We start from the raw sequence: 16,349 nt of genomic DNA on the forward strand, positions 1-16,349 counted from the left end.
GGAAGCCCCAAGGCCTCTGAGCCAGTTGGCAGATAAGTACGCTACCCCGCCGCCTTCACGCAGGCCTGACACCGAGCTCCTTGCCACGGCTAGGAGTGCTTATTGACTCCGCAGCTCGCCGTGTGGAAATGATGGCGTTAAAAGCACCCGGGGCCGTGAAGGGGCCAGGCTTTCAGCAGGTGCCCAGGGAAGGTTTTGGATGCCGGCCGCCTAGCGAGGGCCAGCAGAAGTAACATGTTTCTCTGCAAAGAAGCTTGTGTAACCAAGCCAGACGGCTGACAAAGAGCTAACCTCAGTGCAAGGAAGGCAAGGAAGTTGCGGAAGGAATTGGGGAGGGGTGATTCCTGCTAGGGCACGTGTGCATGCTGGCTTGTATGTGAGAGTGCGCTTCCTAGGTGTGGCGCGCTGCAGACTGTCAAAGGGATTGTTCCCTTTCATTAAAAGTTAATCCCCGGCTGCAGCCTATTAGAAAGCAACTAACCGCGCTCTACTCATCCTACCCCGGTCTACCGGTGAGTCTCGCCTCTGCTCCCGGCCTGTGGCATTGGCCGTGAAGCTGACGTTCCGTCAACAGCGCTGCAGCCGATCAGTGAGCTCAGCGGCTCTGAGTGGGGCGTTGTGTCTACAAGACCTTTTAAGGAAGCCAGCAAAAAAATTGAAGAGAAGGGAAAGCACAAAAGGACCTGGTCTTGCTGAGCACTGGAAAGGGCAGCCGGCAGCCAGACGTCAAAGTAGAAAAGCAGCAAGTGAGAGGTTTGTCTTTGCCTACGGCCACACCACCCTGAACACACCCGATCTCATCTGTTCTTGGAAGCTAAGCAGGGTTGGGCCTGGTTAGTACTTGGATGGGAGACTGTAAAATAATACTCTTCCTGTATTATTTTTTTCTACTGAGGACTTCTCAAAGTATCAATATCACGATATTCTTATAAAAAAAATGTATCTATTTATTCTTGGATTGTCCATTAAAAAGAATCAGATTGCAGCAGGTACATACAATAATTAGTTATAAAGTAATTGTCCATTTGTCCATAATTAGCTTAATTGTTGAGATTCACCCATCTTTCCTTGGATCCTGGCTGGTAAATCATGTCTTTGTCCAGCATGTGTCCAGGCCTACATGTCATCTGCTTCTCAGCATGAAGATTCTATGTTTTGTGGGGTGGGCACAGCAAGAGAGCCCCCCCTTTCTGTACCATGGGCTTTTATAGCCAGTCGTATGGACACCTGTTCTACATATGGTAGTGAACCAAAAATACACACACAAATAGCGCATGTCAACTAGACACGATGGCTGAGGCATAGAACTCAGAAAAATGATTATCGATTAACATTCCAAATGAATTTCCATAATTAACCATTTTACATTTCCCCCTTTTTTGAGAATAAAAGGACTTTAACTGAAATTTCTCAAAAGAAGATACATTCATCAATCATTTTTTCTTTCCTTCTTCCTTGGCAATATCATTAAATTTCCATAATAATAATAATAGTAATAATAGTATCAATATCGGATTATTGTTATATAATGATGTGAATTCATTTTATGGTAAGCCGTGACTAATATTCATTTAATATGTATAATTATACATCCCTATATCTAAATTGAAGCAATCGCGGGTTCAATCGTCATCATCTGATGTCATCGGGTCGTCGTCTCGTCTTCTTCTTCGTTCTTTTATAACACAGTCTTTAGATGAAAACTCCTTTGAAATAAATTACAGCATGTAGATATTGTACAGTCCATAATTGTGTTCATTATTGTTCAGTCCATAAACTGTTCTCTTTATTAGAAAGATCATGTGTGTCAGTTGATAAGAAAACAAAGTCCATGGATGAAATGTAGCTTTAATATATGTGCAGTGTCACCTGGACTTACGTTGGATCGTCTTTGGAATCTTCCGTGTGTCCGCACTGGTCTCGTGTCACTTTTCGAACAGATGTGACGTCTTTGGTCAGTAAAACAAGGGTTAACTTGACACTTTCCTGCTTTATATAGCACCATAACCAGTACTCAGTCCTTTATATACAGGACACATATGCCAGGTATTACCTGTTCACCAGCTTTCATTGAAGCGTTGCAGGTGATAAGAAACCACTGGAACGTGATGAAGCTTAAACACAACACAGTACATATAGGATCATCGTCCTCTGCCATCCTGGTGATCAGTGGTGTGAATTGTATTGTATGTAATGGACACAGTCTATTATAAAACTCAGCATTCACACCTGTTACCTTCTGAGACGTCCGGATATCAGTTGCTTCTTCTTGTAACTTTTGAGAATCTTTTTGATTTATAAAAATTAAAAGTCTTTATTAAGATAGAATTCATAATTGCGATGTCTTGATTGAAGTCTTCATTCCCTAATCTGATACCAAATCTGGCAGTTTTTCCTAACCTATAATATCACAGCGTACAATAGCAATCAGTAATATCCATCTAATTATTATCAAAATATTAAAATAAATTATGTTTGGAACAATAAACAATAATATATAATAATTCATTATCAATCAAGTTCTCCATATGATAGAACATTTTTATGTCATAGGTGTAATTACCTTTTCCAACCCATAGGTGTCAGTGTATTTTGAAAAAACAAGTTTTTAGATCTTTATTAAACCAATAATATCAAAGAATGTATACTCCTGAACCAAAATGAATAAATATATGAATGTATGAATGAATGAATGAATGAATAAATGAATGAATGAATTGTTGTGTTTACTCAGAAAATGTAAACATTTTTTTCCTTAGCAATATATATTTAATGAAGCAATACTCTTGTATTAGACATTACTTTATTAAATATTAATGTGTTTTCTCAATTGAGATATTGAACTCAAATAAAATCAAATGAGAATTAAAAAATGAAAAAATAGAAAAATAAGAAGTATAAAGTAAGAATAAAATTTTAAAAATGAAAAATAAAATTAAGAGTAAAAATAAGAATAAAAATAAAAATAAGGCCTTTAAATTTTAATGACAAATGCAGAGTAATTATATTCTCCATAAAAAATACCCTTATATCTCCATTATCTGGATGATTTCATATTTGTCATAACCTTGTACCACCAAAAAATATTAAATTATGCAACTTTGCATGTAATACCCTTCTTAATTATACCATAGTACCTTATTATTATTTCTTCTTTATTAAAATGTGTGGAAAATAAGTATTGATCAAAAGTGATTATGTAATCAGGATCAAAAACACATTTTCCCCCTTAATACCAAAAATATTATTTTATAAAATTTATGTATATATCAGAACCAAATTAAAAATAATTATTCTTCTAGAAATATTGTGCATAAATTTCATATCGATGAGTAGCATAGATTTGACTAAAGAGAGGTGTGTACCTATTTAGGTAACCATTAAAATAATATTATAGTTATTCAAGAATATTATCATGTGGAAAATTATTCTAAATATAAATTTGCTTTGTAAACCATTTTGATGTGTGGTTGCCCTTATCCACTATTAGTTAAATCAAGAAATAATAATTATTAAAGAAATATAGAAATATATATATGTAGATACAGTGCCTACAAGTAGTATTCAACCCCCTGCAGATTTAGCTGGTTTGATAAGATGCAAATAAGTTAGAGCCTTCAAACTGCAAACGAGAGTAGGTTTTATGAACAGAAGCATAAATCTTACAAACCAAAAAGTTATGTTGCTCAGTTGAATTTTATTAAATTTTAAACATAAAAGTGTGGGTCAATTATTATTCAACCCCTATGTTTAATATTTTGTGGAATAACCCTTGTTTGCAATTACAGCTAATAATCGTCTTTTATAAGACCTGATCAGGCCGGCACAGGTCTGTGGAGTTATCTTGGCCCACTCCTCCATGCAGATCTTCTCCAAGTTATCTAGGTTCTTTGGGTGTCTCATGTGGACTTTATTCTTGAGCTCCTTCCACAAGTTTTCAATTGGGTTAAGGTCAGGAGACTGACTAGGCCACTCCAACACCTTGACTTTTTCCCTATTGAACCAGGCCTTGGTTTTCTTGGCTGTGTGCTTTGGGTCGTTGTCTTGTTGGAAGATGAAATTACGATCCATCTTAAGATCCTTGATGGAGGAGCGGAGGTTCTTGGCCAAAATCTCCAGGTAGGCCGTGCTATCCATCTTCCCATGGATGCAGACCAGATGGCCAGGCCCCTTGGCAGAGAAACAGCCCCACAGCATGATGCTGCCACCACCATGCTTGACTGTAGGGATGGTATTCTTGGGGTCGTATGCAGTGCCATCCAGTCTCCAAACGTCACGTGTGTGGTTGGCACCAAAGATCTCGATCTTGGTCTCATCAGACCATAGAACCTTAAACCAGTCTGTCTCAGAGTCCTCCAAGTGATCATGAGCAAACTGTAGACGAGCCTTGACATGACGCTTTGAAAGTAAAGGTACCTTACGGGCTCGTCTGGAACCGAGACCATTGCGGTGGAGTACGTTACTTATGGTATTGACTGAAACCAATGTCCCCACTGCCATGAGATCTTCCCGGAGCTCCTTCCTTGTTGTCCTTGGGTTAGCCTTGACTCTTCGGACAAGCCTGGCCTCGGCACGGGAGGACAACTTCAAAGGCTGTCCAGGCCGTGGAAGGCTAACAGTAGTTCCATAAGCCTTCCACTTACGGATGATGCTCCCAACAGTGGAGACAGGTAGGCCCAACTCCTTGGAAAGGGTTTTGTACCCCTTGCCAGCCTTGTGACCCTCCACGATCTTGTCTCTGATGGCCTTGGAATGCTCTTTTGTCTTTCCCATGTTGACCATGTCTGAGTGCTGTTCACAAGTTTGGGGAGGGTCTTAAATAGTCAGAAAAGGCTGGCAAAAGAGATCTTTAATCCACCCATGTGAAGCTCATTATTCTTGGTGCCTGAACTACTTCTTAATACTTTAGGGGGACCAAACAGAATTCTTGTGGTTTGAGGGATTGAATAATAAATGACACTCTGAATTAACTTTTAACGTTTTAAAAAAACAAAAAAACAAAAAAAAGTTGCTGCAGTGCATTTCCCACTTCCAGGCTGATCTACAGTACAAATGTCACAATGCCAAGTTAATTCCGCATGTGTCAACCACCTAAATCTGCAGGAGGTTGAATACTACTTGTACTCACTGTAATACCTAATTATGTATTATAATTTCCTCAGAATTAAATATATTTTTGTACCTTCAAATAAAGAAACATTTTTTTTTTCAAACATACAAACATACGAGGCCTCTGTCACATCAATCACACTTAGCAGCTGCTGATTTACTCATCTGTCACCTTCACTCTGACATTCACAGATCTGTTCAACTCAAACATTCCACATATGAAGTTTTATATATATATATATATATATATATATATATATATATATATATATTTAACCCAAAATTGTTGTATCCCAATTTATTAATGCGCATTGCCATATCAATTGAATATCTTTATATTTATATACTGGATTTTGGCTGTTGGAGCTGAAAAGAGGATATTGGTAAACCAGGGGAGGAGTCCTGAGGAGATAATTTGCATATTCCCACTGCATTTTGGGGTAAGTGAAGATTCACCGCGAGCTCAAAGAACACTGGATTTTGGCTGTTGGAGCTGAAAAGAGGACATCGGTAAACCAGGGGAGGAGTCCTGAGGAGATAATTTGCATATTCCCACTGCATTTTGGGGTAAGTGAAGAGTCTCCGCGAGCGCAAAGAACACTGGATTTTGGCTGTTGGAGCTGAAAAGAGGACATCGGTAAACCAGGGGAGGAGTCCTGAGGAGATAATTTGCATATTTCCACTGCATTTTGGGGTAAGTGAAGAGTCTCCGCGAGCTCAAAGAACACTGGATTTTGGCTGTTGGAGCTGAAAAGAGGACATCGGTAAACCAGGGGAGGAGTCCTGAGGAGATAATTTGCATATTCCCACTGCATTTTGGGGTAAGTGAAAAGTCTCCGCGAGCTCAAAGAACACTGGATTTTGGCTGTTGGAGCTGAAAAGAGGACATCGGTAAACCAGGGGAGGAGTCCTGAGGAGATAATTTGCATATTCCCACTGCATTTTGGGGTAAGTGAAGAGTTTCCGCGAGCTCAAAGAACACTGGATTTTGGCTGTTGGAGCTGAAAAGAGGACATCGGTAAACCAGGGGAGGAGTCCTGAGGAGATAATTTGCATATTCCCACTGCATTTTGGGGTAAGGGAAGAGTCTCCGCGAGCTCAAAGAACACTGGATTTTGGCTGTTGGAGCTGAAAAGAGGACATCGGTAAACCAGGAGAGGAGTCCTGAGGAGATAATTTGCATATTCCCGCTGCATTTTTGGGTAAGTGAAGAGTCTCCGCGAGCTCAAAGAACGCTAGATTTTGGCTGTTAGAGCTGAAAAGAGGACATCGGTAAACCGCGCGCCTAGTGGCGCGCGCATTTTGACGCTTTTTTTTTAAGCTTTTTTCACTGTTTTCAGAACATTAACAATAAGAACATGGAAGAGTCCAGGAGCCATTTGGTGAGCTCCATATCCTGCTACATGTTCACAGACTTGCCAGTGGAAAAGCCAAACTTCACATGCCAGAAATGCAAGCTTGTGTCCCTGTTGGAGGAAAAGTTGCGAAATCTAGAAGAGAGGTTAACTACCATGAAAATCATTAAGGAAGGTGAAGAGTTCTTAGACAGAGCAGAATTATCTCTTCATGATTCAGAAAGAGAAGAAATTCGAACTGCACCTGACGAAACAGAGGAATGGAAGCATGTGACCCACAGAAGCAGGAGGATCGAGAGGCAGTCAGCACCCATACTGCTCAGGAACCAGTACCAGGCTCTCACGCAGGAGAACCATGAAGAAATACAGCAAAATAAGACTTTGCCAGCAATGAATAACCTTGTAAGCCCTCAGAATCCTCCTGGATGGAAAAAGAAGAATGTTGTGAAGAAAAAACGGAGAGTGGTGGTCATGGGGGATTCCCTGTTAAGAGGACCAGAGGCCGCTATCTGCAGACCAGACATAACCTCAAGAGAAATGTGCTGTCTTCCAGGAGCAAAAATTAAAGATGTGTCTGACAGGATATCAAGATTCTTCAGACCTACAGATCACTACCCATTCCTGCTACTACATGTGGGGACAAATGACACCGCAAGAAAGGACCTGGAAACCATCTGCAGTGACTTTGAAGACTTAGGCAAGAAAGTGAAAGAATTGGGAGTGCAGGTGGTCTTCTCATCCATCCTCCCAGTGGATGGCCATGGAACAGTGAGGTGGAATAAGATTCTACAGGTGAACAACTGGCTACGTCGATGGTGCCGTCAACAAGGATTTGGATTTCTGGATCACGGAATGAATTACCTATACGATGGACTACTTGCTAGAGATGGGGTGCACCTTACGAAGACTGGAAAACATGTATTTGGAAGTCGCCTTGCTACACTCATCTGAAGAGCTTTAAACTAGAACAATGTGGGAAGGGAAGCAAAAGGCCAGAAAAAGCCATACAGCTGACAAATACTATTGAGATCTCTGCTACTGGAAGTGGAAAGGAAGAACAAAGACAAAACAATTTAAATAATAAAAATATGGGAGGAAGAGAAACCAATCACAAACTAAAATGTTTTTATACAAATGCACAAAGCATGGGCAACAAACAAGGAGAATTGGAACTACTAACGCAGGAAAAGGAATATGATGTCATTGGAATCACTGAAACTTGGTGGGACGATACACATGATTGGAATAAAAAGCTAAAAGGATACAACTTATTTGCAAGAAACAGACTTGATAAACGAGGAGGAGGTGTTGCATTGTATGTTAGAAAAGCGTATATCTGCACAGAGATTGAAGCTTCAGAGACTGGGAGTTCTGTGGAAACTGTTTGGGTAAGAATACAAGGAGAGAACAACGGAAAGGACACCATTGTAGGCATTTACTACAGGCCACCTGGGCAAGCTGAAGATATGGATGAACTCTTTATGTATCAAATGACCAAGCTCTCCAAAAAATATGACGTAGTGGTCATGGGAGATTTCAACTATCCAGACATTTGTTGGGAATCTCTGTCAAGTAAAACTAACAGGTCAAGCAAATTCTTATCCTCTCATGCTGACAACTTTATCTTCCAAAAGGTAGGGGAGAAAACAAGTGGATCTGCTACTTTGGATCTAATCCTTATAAACAGGGAGGAAATGGTTGAGGAGGTAAAGGTGGCTGGGACCGTAGGAGGGAGCGATCATGCTATTATAAAATTTTGGATAACTAGAGGAGGAAGACATGTGAAGACTCAAACTTCAAGGTTAGATTTTAGAAAGGCAGATTTTAAGAGACTCAGAAAGAGAATAGGAGGGATCCAATGGCTGGATGTCCTTAAGGACAAAAATGTCAAGGAAGGATGGGAAATTTTTAAAAATGAGATTCTCAAAGCACAATCGTTAACAATCCCGAAAAGTAGGAAGAATGGGAAGCATTTAAGGAAACCAGGATGGATGAACACAGAACTTAAACACATGCTAAAAAGAAAGAAAGAAATGTTTATTAAATGGAAAGAGGGAGCCATATCTAAAGAAGATTATAATGCAGTCTGCAGATCCAGTAGGGCACGTATCAGGTTAGCTAAAGCTGACAATGAATTAAGGCTTGCAAGAGATGTCAAAAGCAATAAAAAAGGATTTTGGGGGTATGTCAAAAGTAAAAGAAAAGTCAAAGATGCTATAGGATTTTTACAGGATGAAAATGGAGAAATGGTAAGAGAGGATGTTGAGAAGGCCGAACGTTTTAATTCTTATTTTGCATCTGTTTTCTCTCAGAAAGAAAATGTAACATCAACTGATCTCCACTGTCCTTTTAAAGGAATAGAGGAATCCAAGTTATCTGTAAACAGAAAGATTGTGAGGGAATATTTAGCTAACATAAATGAGTTCAAGTCTCCAGGTCCAGATGAATTACACCCCAGAGTACTGAAGGAGATCGTAGAAGAAATTTTAGAACCACTCTCCATAATCTTTGAAAATTCTTGGAGAACAGGAGAAGTCCCAGAAGACTGGAGAGGAGCAAATGTTGTTTCTATCTTCAAAAAGGGGAAGAAGGTGGACCCAGGGAACTATAGGCCGGTGAGTCTGACTTCTATACCAGGAAAGATCTTTGAACAAATTATTAAACAACATGTATGTAAGTACATGGATAAGAATGAAGTGATTAACCAGAGTCAGCATGGGTTTGTAACTAACAAGTCATGTCAGACTAACTTAATTTCCTTCTATGACAGAATCACTGACTGGGTGGATCAGGGAAATGCTGTAGATATAGTATATCTTGACTTCAGCAAAGCATTTGACAAAGTATCTCACACCATCCTTATTGAAAAAATGACCAAGTATGCAATGGACCAGGCAACTGTTAGGTGGATTCATAACTGGCTTAGTGATCGGACTCAAAGGGTGGTTGTAAATGGCTTCACATCCAGCTGGATGAATGTCTCAAGTGGGGTACCACAGGGCTCCGTCCTGGGACCTGTATTGTTCAACATCTTTATCAATGATTTAGAGGAAGGAATTGAGGGTAAACTGATTAAATTTGCTGATGACACAAAGCTAGGAGGGATAGCTAATACTAGAGAAGAGAGAGAGAGGATTCAAAAAGACCTAAATAAACTGGAGCAGTGGGCAGCAACCAACAGAATGGTTTTTAACAGGGAAAAATGCAAAGTACTACATCTGGGCAATAAAAAATGAAAAAAGCATATACAGAATGGGAGGAATAGAGCTAAGCAACAGTACATGTGAAAAAGACTTAGGTATACTAATAGATCATAGACTGAACATGAGTCAACAGTGTGATGCAGCAGCAAAAAAGGCAAATACAATTCTGGGATGTATTAACAGAAGCATACAGTCTAGATCACGTGAAGTCATTATCGGTCTTTACTCCTCTTTGGTCAGACCTCATCTGGAATACTGTGTACAGTTTTGGGCACCACATTTTAAAAAAGACATAGACAAACTGGAGCAAGTTCAGAGAAGAGCGACCAGAATGGTGACTGGTCTGCAAACCATGTCCTATGAGGAACGGTTGCAGGATTTGGGAATGTTTAGCTTGCAAAAAAGAAGACTGAGAGGAGACTTAATAGCTGTCTACAAATATGTCAAGGGCTGTCACATTGTAGAAGGATCATCTTTATTCTCGTTTGCACAAGGAAAGACTAGAAGCAATGGGATGAAACTAAATGGGAGGAGACACAGATTAGATATTAGAAAAAACTTTTTGACAGTTAGGGTGATTAATGAGTGGAACAGGCTGCCACGAGAGGTGGTGAGTTCCCCTTCAATGGACGTCTTCAAACAGAGGCTGGACAGACATCTGTCTGAGATGATCTAGTGAATCCTGCTTTGAGGAGGGGGTTGGACCAGATGACCCAGGAGGTCCCTTCCAACTCTACCATTCTATGATTCTATGATTCTATTTCTTTGAATATTCCCCAAGTACATATTATATAATATGAGAGTAAGTCACTGGAATTTCAGACACTTGAAAAAACTCTTGTCTTAGATTCTTTTTTCACTGGCTGCCCGGTCTTAAGTTACATCAGTTGAAAATGGAATGAATGGGATCCTAAACTATTAGCTCAAAGTTCAAAGGCCACAGCTGTCACACGTCATGCTGTAAAGCTACTTTAATTTGCACGAACACTTCATGCACAGAAAATATTATCAACACAAAAGAATTAATAAATATTACATATATATTATAGTTCAACTAGATATATTGTTATTATTTTAAAATGTTATACACATAAAATCATGCAAATTTTTCACTTCCTGTGTGAATAAAGAAATAAATCCATTTTAGAGTTCTTTGATCAAATCCTGCTTTGGAATGAAAACTCTAAGGAAATATAAGAAAATAAAATTAAATATCAAATTCATACAGAAACAGAATTATTTAAATATCTTATACATATATTGGGTGGTTCTAATGTAATTCAAAATATTGCTACTTAAATTTATATACAGTACAGACCAAAAGTTTGGACACACCTTCTCATTTAAAGATTTTTCTGTATTTTCATGACTTTGAAAATTGTACATTCACACTAAAGGCATCAAAACCATGAATTAACACATGTGGAATTATATACTTAACAAAAAAGTGTGAAACAACTGAAAATATGTCTTATATTCTAGTTTCTTCAAAGTAGCCACCTTTTACTATGATGACTGCTTTGCACACTCTTGGCATTCTCTTGATGAGCTTCAAGAGGTAGTCACAGGAAATGGTCTTCCAACAATCTTGAAGGAGTACCCAGAGATGCTTAGCACTTTTTGGCCCTTTTGCCTTCACTCTGCAGTCCAGCTCACTTCAAACCATCTCGATTAGGTTCAGGTCTGGTGACTGTGGAGGCCAGGTCGTCTGGCATAGCACCCCATCACTCTCCCTCTTGGTCAAATATCCCTTACACAGCCTGGAAGTGTGTTTGGGGTCATTGTCCTGTTGAAAAATAAGTGATGGTCCAACTAAACGCAAACCGGATGGAATAGCATTCTGCTGCAAGATGCTGTGGTAGCCATGCTGGTTCAGTATGCCTTCAATTTTGAATAAATCCCCAACTGTGTCACCAGCAAAGCACCCCTACACCATCACACCTCCTCCTCCATGCTTCACGGTGGGAACCAGGCATGTAGAGTCCATCCGTTCACCTTTTCTGCGTCGCACAAAGACACGGTGGTTGGAACCAAAGATCTCAAATTTGGACTCATCAGACCAAAGCACAGATTTCCACTGGTCTAATGTCCATTCCTTGTGTTCTTTAGCCCAAACAAGTCTCTTCTGCTTGTTGCCTGTCCTTAGCCGTGGTTTCCTAGCAGCTATTTTACCCTGATGGCCTGCTGCACAAAGTCTCCTCTTAACAATTGTTGTAGAGATGTGTCTGCTGCTAGAACTCTGTGTGGCATTGACCTGGTCTCAAATCTGAGGTGCTGTTAACCTGCGATTTCTGAGGCTGGTGACTCGGATAAACTTATCCACAGAAGCAGAGGTGACTCTTGGTCTTCCTTTCCTGGGGCGGTCCTCATGTGAGCCAGTTTCTTTGTAGCGCTTGATGGTTTTTGCAACTGCACTTGGGGACACTTTCAAAGTTTGCCCAATTTTTCGGACTGACTGACCTTCATTTCTTAAAGTAATGATGGCCACTCGTTTTTCTTTACTTAGCTGCTTTTTTCTTGCCATAATACAAATTCTAACAGTCTATACAGTAGGACTATCAGCTGTGTATCCACCTGACTCCTGCACAACACAACTGATGGTCCCAACCCCATTTATAAGGCAAGAAATCTGACTTATTAAACCTGACAGGGCACACCTGTGAAGTGAAAACCATTTCCGGTGACTACCTCTTGAAGCTCATCAAGAGAATGCCAAGAGTGTGCAAAGCAGTCATCAAAGCAAAAGGTGGCTACTTTGAAGAACCTAGAATATAAGACATATTTTCAGTTGTTTCACACTTTTTTGTTAAGTATATAATTCCATATGTGTTAATTCATAGTTTTGATGCCTTCAGTGTGAATGTACAATTTTCAAAGTCATGAAAATACAGAAAAATCTTTAAATGAGAAGGTGTGTCCAAACTTTTGGTCTGTACTGTATATGAAGTTCTAATTTATTAATTAATATATATATATATATATATTTTATAAACGTATATATAAATACAATTATACACAATCTCTACTTAGACAAGTGTATATATATATATATATGTATATATATATATATATATATATATGAACTATTAGAAACTATGTAACTACAATTTTACTGTATAAGATTATAAATAAATATTGAGACATTGTATTATATTTTGATACAACATTATAATTACAGTTTTTCCTTAGCCACTCCCTAAACCAAATCTTCTGTCTCTCTCAAATATCTCCAGGAACGCCCAATTTAGGAAAGACATTTTTCTATCCTTCAAAACCTCAGAGAACTGCTTGTTCTTCTGTCCACATTCCATGACGTCACTGTGAGTTGGTCGTCTCACCTGTCTCTGTCCATCAGTTTCAGCCATTTTCCTTTTTAGAGAATCACAGTTCTGACTGAGAATTAACTCATTCTGTGGAGAGATGGATCTTTGCACTGGCTGATATGGCTTATAACTAGTGTTGAGTGATACCTTCCGATATCAGGAAATATCATATCGGATTGGATCGGGCCGATACCCAAAAAGTATCGGATATCGCCGATTCCGATACCGGAAACCAATGCAAGTCAATGGGACACAAATATCGGAATGAAAATAAACCCTTTCTTTCCTTGTAGGTTAATTCTACATGAAGTAAAACAACTAAGAATAATGTAGAATGACATGAAAAGCCGGCAATTCAGCAGCGGCATACACTGGTACCCGACAATTTACAACAGAAAGAATAGAGCTTCACACATAGATTAGATAGATAGAAACATGTCAGTCACATATATATGAAGTACAGTGACAGTGTTGCTTACTGTACTTGTCATTTAGTGTAAAGGATTTATTAAAAAAAATATTAGAGTTTTCGTGCACCGTCTCTTTAAAAAAGCCGGCCGGCAATTCAGCAGCGGTACCCGACAATTTATAACAGACAGAATAGAGCTTCACACATAGATTAGATAGATAGAAACATGTCAGCCACATATATAAGAAGTACAGTGACAGTGTTGCTTACTGTACTTGTCATTTAGTGTAAAGGATTTATTTAAAAAAATAATAGTGTTTTCATGCACCGTCTCTTTAAGAAAGCCGGCCGGCAATTCAGCATCTGTACCCGACAATTTAGAATAGAAAGAATAGAGAATCACACATAGATTAGATAGATAGAAACATGTCAGTCACATATATATGAAGTACAGTGACAGTGTTGATTACTGTACTTGTCATTTAGTGTTAAAATAAAGGATTTATTTAAAAAAAAATTGGCGTGGGGTTCCCCTTAATTTTAGGCTCTAGCGGAGGTTAAGCAGACAGCTGGGGCAAATGTTTGAAGCCTGGGAAGGGGGTAATACCCACTGAGCTTCGGAGGCTACTAATATCAGCCCCCAGCTGAATACCTAGCCTTTACTAGCTATTAAAATGGGGGAACCCCCCAAAAAAAATAACGTGGGGTCCCCCCTAATTTAATAGCTAGCACAGGCTAGGCAGACAGCTGGGGGCTGATATTAATAGCCCAGGAAGGGTGCCATGAATATTGGCCCCCTCCCAGGCTAGAAACACCAGCCGTCAGCCGCCCCAGAAATGGCGCATCCATAGGATGCGCCAATTCTGGCACTTAGCCTCGCTCTTCCACGCTGCCCTGGTGCGGTGGCAGGGGGTAATAGGGTTGGGGTTGATGTCAGCTTATAATGCCAGCTGACATCAAGCCCAGGTTAGTAATGGAGAGGCGTCTATAAGACACCCCCATTACTAACCCCATAGTCAAAGTTAAAAGAAAACACAAACACCCAGAATAAAGTCCTTTAATTGAAATAAAGACACAATTCTTTATTGTTCTAAATTAAACCATACTTACCATCACGCCCATTCCAGCTGAAGCCAACGATCTCCTGCAATAAAAGTAAAATAATAAAGCAACCTCATCCTTACCTTTCCATGGTTCCCACGACAGCTTCAGCTCTGCTACATCGAGATGACAGGCTGGACCGCAGCAGAACGCTGCCATCCAGCCTGTCATCCCGCAGACACTGAGAAGCGCAGGCATGCTTTCGCTCCTCAGTGTCTCTCTGTGACGTCATCCAGATGAGCCGAGTTCATGTCCAATGAACTCAGCTCACCTCATGCACGTCACTGACAGCGTGGGAAAATTCTCCTGCACTCAGCGCTTCAGCGTGAGAATTCTCCCACGCTGTCAGTGACATACATGAGGTGAGGTCATGTCCAATGAACTCAGCTCACCTCATGCACGTCACTGACAGCGTGGGAAAATTCTCACGCTGAAGTGCTGAGTGCAGGAGAATTTTCCCACGCTGTCAGTGACGTACATGAGGTGAGCTGAGTTCATTGGACATGACCGTCACAGCCAGACACTGAGGAGTGGAAGTATGCCTGCGCTTCTCAGTGTCTGCGGGATGACAGGATGGATGGCAGCGTTCTGCTGCGGTCCAGCCTGTCATCTCGATGTAGCAGAGCTGAAGCTGTCGTGGGAGCCATGGAAAGGTAAGGATGATGTTGCTTTATTATTTTACTTTTATTGCAGGAGATCGTTGGCTTCAGCTGAAATGGGCGTGATGGTAAGTATGGTTTAATTTAGAATAATAAAGAATTGTGTGTTTATTTCAATTAAAGTACTTTTTTCTGGGTGTTGTGTTTTTTTAAATACTTTACTAGAAATTCATGGTGGTCATGTCTAATATTGGCGTGACCCCATGAATTTCGGGCTTAGGGCCAGCTGATAATGCCAAGCTGGCCTTAACCCCTTTATTACCCAGTGAGCCACCGCACCAGGGCCCTGGATGAGTTGGGTACAGCGCCAGAAGATGGCGCTTCTATGAACGCGCCATTTTCTGGGGCGGCTGCGGACTGCAATTTGCAGCGGGGGTGGCCCAGAAAGCTTGGGTCTCCCTGCGCTGCGGATTCCAGCCCCCAGCTGCCTAGCTGTATCTGGGCACAAAAATAGGGCGAAGCCCCACGCATTTTTTTTTTAAATTATTTCATGAAATTCATGGAATAATTAAGAAAAAAAGGGCTTCCCTATATTGTTGTGTCCGGCCAGGTACAAATAGGCAGCTGGTGGTTGGGGGCAGCCTGTTCCTGCCTGCTGTACCTGGCTGGACACAAATATAGGGCGAAGCCCCACGTCAATTTTTTTTTAAATAAATCCTTTATTTTAACACTAAATGACATTTGAGGAGTTAATAAAGATGCAGTCCCTAAATTATTATTTATTTTTTAATTAATTTTTCCCAAAACTTTTGACGTGGGCTTCGCCATATTTTTGTATGCCAGCCAGGTACAGCATCCAGCTTCTATGAACGCGCCATTTTCTGGGGTGGCTGCGGACTGCAATTTTCAGCGGGGGGGGGGCAGAAAGCTTGGGCCTCCCTGCGCAGCAGATTCCATCCCCCAGCTGCCCAGTTGTACCTGGCTGGACACAAAAATAGGGAGAAGCTTCACGTATTTTTTTTTTTTAATTATTTCATGAAATTCATGAAATAATTAAGAAAAAAAGGGCTTCCCTATATTGTTGTGTCCAACCAGGTACAAATAGGCAGCTGGTGGTTGGGGGCAGCCCGTTCCTGCCTGCTGTACCTGGCTGGACACAAATATAGTGCGAAGCCCCACGTCAATTTTTTTTAAATCATTTCAGGAAATTCATGAAATAATTAAAAAAAATTGATGTGGGGCTTCGCCCT

This window comes from Phyllobates terribilis, unplaced genomic scaffold (assembly GCF_046119375.1).
Source record: "Phyllobates terribilis strain yellow unplaced genomic scaffold, ASM4611937v1 Scaffold_4__5_contigs__length_816908805, whole genome shotgun sequence".
NCBI lineage: Eukaryota > Metazoa > Chordata > Amphibia > Anura > Dendrobatidae > Phyllobates > Phyllobates terribilis.